At 34.1% G+C, this 6,270-nt stretch overlaps 1 long non-coding RNA gene across 4 annotated transcripts; it reads right to left on the bottom strand.

The window, feature by feature from the left end:
* Positions 1-206: 206 nt before the first annotated feature.
* On the bottom strand, positions 207-5,947 carry LOC106416581. 4 transcript variants are annotated; one of them, XR_007326570.1, is made up of 12 exons: positions 5,793-5,947; positions 5,590-5,673; positions 5,243-5,436; positions 5,029-5,093; positions 4,703-4,750; positions 4,508-4,560; positions 4,359-4,426; positions 1,883-2,263; positions 1,666-1,791; positions 1,283-1,568; positions 716-1,209; positions 207-612 (listed from the first exon to the last, which is right to left on the bottom strand). It is a non-coding gene; the product is annotated as an uncharacterized LOC106416581 (long non-coding RNA). The 4 variants fall into 4 exon arrangements; XR_007326571.1 differs by having other exon boundaries at positions 1,283-1,590; XR_001283209.3 differs by lacking the exons at positions 207-612; positions 716-1,209; positions 1,283-1,568; positions 1,666-1,791; positions 1,883-2,263 and having other exon boundaries at positions 4,165-4,426; positions 5,793-5,946.
* Between the last annotated feature and the right edge of the window lie 323 nt (positions 5,948-6,270).

Below are 6,270 nucleotides of genomic sequence, written 5' to 3' on the forward strand. Positions count from 1 at the left end.
TATGTAAAAGTTACGATGAATTTACATGGATGCAGATATTAATTCCTCGTAAAATATCACGACGAATTCACATGGCATACATGTAAATTTGTCATAAAATATTACGAGGAATTAACAAGTCCTACCTCGTAAAGTGCTCGTAAATGTAACTAAAAATTTATTTCGATTGTTCTAATTTTTGTTTTGTAAAATAATAAATTTTAAAATAATATAAAATTTATGAGATATAATTTTAAAATATTAATATTTAAAATTATTATAGAAAAACGAAAATAAAAACCAAAGATAACGGTTGAGAACATTGTCGAAGAGCTTCGAGCTGCTCACGTCGGCTATTCTCTCTAACTCCACCTCTTCCTCCGTGGAATGGGTTGGTGGATCTGGAATCCCGAGTTCATGCCGTTTAACCTGCAACATCCTCTGCATTTGCGGGTTTCCGACCGCCAAAATGTTGAGAAGACCTTCGACGGATTCCAAGCGAGCTTGCGTCACATCCAAATCAGAACATAGCCGAGAGGACTCCTCATCACGTATCTGGGAATAAGAAGATATTGTCTTTGGACATTGTTAGCGGATCATATTCCCAGTGTCCGGTCTTTTTTTAGGGACCACCTTAAAAAGAAATAAAAATGATGTAAATTATATGAAGTTATTAAATTAAAAATAATAGATATAAAATAACGAAAGAGTATGCTTCCTCGAAGATTTTTTCTACCTCTTTTGTGAACAATTGGACGGCAACCCATCCGGAGAGTGCTACGTCAGTTGGTCTTTGTACAGCTTTTCTGACCGGGGATCCACGAAAACACTGTCTTGTGTCTTATTGTAGCCTGAAAATGGTCGGATAGAGATGGAAGCACTCCTTCCTTTGCGTCCTAAAACCTAAAAGTTAGAATAAAATTAATGAAAATATAAAATAGGACCTTTTTTATTAAAATCACTTAGCATCTCTAGACGGAAACCGGCGTATGGTGTTTGGCCAGAAGTGTGAACCATCGGCAAATGTCCATGTTTGTCCCTCGTCATACGAGAAGCGGAGAACTGCACAGCGACTCAGAGGTGGAAAAGATCAGATGAGACCATCCCATACATCGTTCGTGGGTTAGGGGGGCTTCGGAGGGGGGCTTCGCTTCATTTCCTTTGAATTTCCAAATCTGTTTCAAGTGAGAGCCGGTGCTTGCTAGGATTGTTTTTTTCTTCCTTTTTGGCCTGAAAATAAAAGTTAGAATAAAATTAATAAGAATATTAAACATGAATTTATTTTTTTTTCAAAATCACTTACCATCTGTAGACGGACACCGGCATGGGGTGTTTGGCCAGAAGCGTAAACCATTGGCAAACGTTTGTGCTCATCCCTCGTCGTACAAGAAGCGGAGCATTGCGTAGTGACTCAGACCGAGTGGGGGTTGGTCCTATAGCGGATGAGACCATACCACGCTTCCTTCAAGAGGGAGAAGAGCTTCGCTTAATAGCCTTTGAACTCCCAAATGTCCTTCTAGTCGGAGACAATGTTTATAGGGGGTCTTCGGTCTTCGCAACAAATGCCACCTTCACCTTCTCGTTAATCCCTATGGACAAATTATATTTTTGCTGAAAGTATACAATATTACAAAAACAATATTAAAATTATTTAAAAACTCTTAAATTATTTAAACAGAAATTTACCGCAAAACATTTGAACCATGTGGTCCTAATGTGCTCAGGTGTCAGAGTCCAGTTAAGACGCGGCTCCGTGAAATAGCCTTTGATCGTGTTAAAAAACTTTGTCCCACATGACCGTTGACCCCAAACCTGGAAAATAACAATAACAATAAGTTGGAAAATTAATGCAAAACAAAAATAATATAAATTAAAAAGGTTAATTATTAAAAAGAGTATGTACCAGTAAGTTCCTGGCTGTCGATCGGGGTCCAAGACATCTAACCTTCTCGTCCTGGTTGGGCGAAAAGATCCTCATTGTATAACAAGCATAAAGTGCATCTCGCGGCACCAACAAATCAGGATGAAATCCGGCTGCAGGTGTATGAGGAGCACCATCTGGAACCGCATGAGGAGCACTGTCTCAAATCGCATGTGGAGCGAGCGGTGGTGCAATGGGAGGAACAGAAGGAGTAGGAGGAAGAGGCGGTTGTGTAGCTCTATATGTGACGTCTGAGAGTCCGGAATAAAATCCAAAGCCGTAGAATGGCCGCCTGCTAAACTAGATGCGACAACATCTCCCGTGCCGAACATCTCACTATAACGTGGATGTTCGCCTCTATTCCTAGGAGCCAAAAAAAAAATTAATCAGAAAAGTATATATAGCAATATCCTATTCCACAACCTAATCTATAAATTCCATGTCTAATCATCTAGCTAGGCCGCGTACACAAATTATATAACCTAAACTAACTACATAAACTACATACAGTAGAAAATCTATAAATTAATATTGGATAAATTAATAAACACTATAAATTAATAAAATTCTCAATTTTAAAGTTTGACCGATGTAAAATGGGAAATTGCCACAAAAATCACTTTCATAATACCACTTTTGATGTTTACACTAAGCACTTTTACCCTCACTTTTAATGAAATGTAAAAGACATTTATACCCCTAGGGTTAATTAATCTAGACTTAGGGTTTAGAGTTGAGAGGTGAGATAGGGTTTTTGGAATGTAAAATTTAGGATTCTAATAAATATATAAATACTTAGAATATAACAAAAAAATTAAAAATAGTTTCAAACATAATTTTCGATTTCCAAAAAGAAATCTTTTAAAAAAAATATGGAAAAAGAAAATTCAAAAACAAAATTATAAAAAAATTCGAATGTGAAAAAAAAATAATTAGAAAACATTAAAAAATTACTTTATTTTTATTTATTTTTTATTTTTTCACTTTTTTTTATTTAAATAATTATTTATGATATATATAGATAACAGGGATAAAATGACACAATTCGATAAAATAATAAGATACTAATATTTAGAAAATTCTTAGGTAAATATATGGTCCCATTAAAATAATTAATTAATTATTATCATATACATATAAATTTTAAACATATACAAAACTTTCTCTCTTCAAAATGAATTTTATCTCTAATTTTAGTTTTAGTTTTCTCAAATTACATATAAAAGTGAAACTGTATTATATGATACTAGGGCAAACCCGCCCTACGGGCAGGCGATTCAATAAACTAATAGTGTAGTATGTTTTAAGAAAAATGTTTAAATTTTTCAAAAATTTATGTTTATATAACACCAACAAAATTTACTTAATTCAATTTCCTTAACTAATTGATTTAGTTAATGGATTAGTTAAATTTTGAACCGAAGTTTTCTCAAAGAAAAAAATTGACACAGAAGCATTCTCCGTTTTTATGAAACTGTAATGACCTGGTTTGCTTAACCAATTGGTTTAGTTAATGAATTAGTTAACATTTAAACCAAAGCATTTCTCTGGTTTTTTAACTGTGTGTATATATGTGTGCCTACATATCTAATTATTTATCTTTTGGTCAAAAACATACTTAATTATTTAGACCTTTTTCTATGGAGAAATTTTAATTATACCATAAGCTTAATACCAATTTTCAAATTTACCACTAATGAATGACTATTTTCAAAAATAACCTAAATTTGTGATAAATAACACCAAGTTAAGTTTTCTAAATATTTATAAAACATTTAGAAACCCAAACTAGACCCCTAAATATTAAACTCTAAACAATAATCACCAAATACTGAACCCAAATGTTAGTATATTTTGATTGATAGTATTTTTGAAAATGAGTACTCAACTTGTGGTATTTTAGACAATTTCTCTTTTTCTATAGAAATAACATAGCGATTAGTGATTTGATGAAAAAAAAAACATAGTGATTAGTGTAAGGCTATTGTATGTCTTTCTTTGAAAATGCATGGTACCTATCACATTCTATCTTCCTCTTTGTATTGGTTTAGACTATGTATATATAAGTTTCTAGCTGACTCTTTTTATTATAACTAAATTAGAATGAAAATTAAAATTTTCAAAAGTAAAATATATATATAAATAGAATTAACCATATAATCTATTAAAAATAATAAAATGAAAATAGTGGAAGTTTGTGTTGTATTCAATTGAGGGCAAAATATACATTTCTAAATGTTAACTAAAATTTAAATAGTTTCTGCTTGGCAATAATATAAACTGTTAATATTATCTTTAAAAAAAACATATGTCCAGTAAAAGAAAGGAACGTACAGAGCCTCTGCAGCTACAAAGATTGCAAAGCAAACATTTAACATCATATACAAAAGTTGAATCAACTGATGAAGACAGGAAAGGTAACAGCCATAGCGTCTGAAGCACATACTCTCTGGTGTACCTGAAAGGACGGAACGTACAGAGCCTCTGCATCGGTCGGTCTGTTGCATGGATCCCAGAGCAGAGCCACTGAAAGATCATGTAAAAGGCAAAAGATTAGTGTCCGAGAATAAATGAACCTGATGGAGTACCACATAAACTGATACTAACCAACTTTTAATGTGTATACATAGGACTGTAGAAGTACTTCAGGTGCCGATTACCTTCATAACAAAGCTTTTAGAGTCAGTAAGGCAGCAATGGTGTGTCAACTAATCGACATATGGGTAACTGAAGTACATATATACACATGTATTGATATTCTAAAAGAGACATTGCAAAACAAAAAGGGAATCGAATCTTTACCGGCGTATAACAACATACTCTATAAATGTGAACCCTGATTAACCACACCTGCCAGTCCAAAATCAGCAATGTTAATGATGGGTTTAGAGAAACAGATCTTTTACAACAACCAACACAGCATAAACATATATTATTGACAAACAACTAAACCATGATTGTAAGAGAGACATAGTGGCTAAAATAAATAGTCAATATTCATAGCGGATGTTTGAAGCTTTGTATCGATTGACACCTCAAGGCTACCAATCAACTGGCTTAAGATCGGTTGGAGACAACCACACTGATACATTTAAGAATCATCTTCAACAATGTAATATCCCACTTACACTTCTATATTAAGTTCAGCTTAATCCTGCTTGCTTCTCTTGGATCCAACAATCTCTCCTGAAACCTGATCACAAACACCAAATCAACATCTCAAGAGAATATCTTGCACTAAACTATAGCTCATACTGTTATACATACGGTTCATGAATCCATAAAGAAGAACACTGTCTTATAGTCACAGGCAAGAGAGAGAGATTGTGAAACTAAAAAAACCTTTGAACGCTGTAGGAGACAACAACGCTGGAGACTCCAGCTGGGATCAACTTTCAAACTTTCTCTTCCTGAAGTTTGGTTTCATTGTCTGAAACCGATCTAAAGGTATCAGCGTGGTTGATAACCTTTGGTTACAGTCTTTGATCTTATCAGCCTCTGGAAACAAATAATGGTGATATTCTATACATCTAAATCTGTTCAAATCAGCAAGTAGAACAGATGAGTAATCCATTATGATAAAAATCAATGATGATTATCAGGATGAGTTTCACCGGAAACCTGCTAATAATAAATAATAAATAAGGTTCACCGAAAATAATAAGTCAGGATCTGGAAAGAATACTTACATTAATGTCCACCATCAGCATATCAAGCCACATGAGCGCTTGACATTCCTGGCCTCCCAGAATCGCAGCAGAACACTTGTCGGACTTCAGATCGAAAAAAAACCTCTGAGTTAGCCATTAAGCAGTGAATCTTTAGAACAATGTAATAGAGTCGAGTAGAAGAGTGAGGAAGAGATTGTGATTTTCAGAAGAAAAATACTGACCTATTTATACCCGACCTCTCAATTGATGGGATATCACAGACCCGTTTCATGGACGTTGAGGAAGTTCTACCGTCATCGTCGCCGAATAAGGGAGAGAAGGGATGAACAGATTTGATTTTTTGACAAAAAAAATTAGGGTTAGCACAGACTATAGTTGACTGGGCCGAAACACTCGCTTAACCTAAGCCCAATAGGATTGTACGTACACATAACGAAGAAACAGCCCAAACGACAAACGGCAACAAACGAAGAAGCGCTGCGTTCTGTCCGTGATACATCCGTCGTCTCTGCGGCCAACGACTTAATGACCTGTCATCCGACGTGTCTTCACCTGGAAAGAAAGAACTGTACTTTATATAAATATTATATAGATAGATGTGTTCATCATACATAAAATATATCAATAATCTAGCAAAATAGTTCAAAATCAAATCTACAAACTCAAACTAACATATAATATCATGAATAAAATATTTTT

This window comes from Brassica napus, chromosome C7 (genome assembly GCF_020379485.1).
Source record: "Brassica napus cultivar Da-Ae chromosome C7, Da-Ae, whole genome shotgun sequence".
NCBI classification, from domain to species: domain Eukaryota; kingdom Viridiplantae; phylum Streptophyta; class Magnoliopsida; order Brassicales; family Brassicaceae; genus Brassica; species Brassica napus.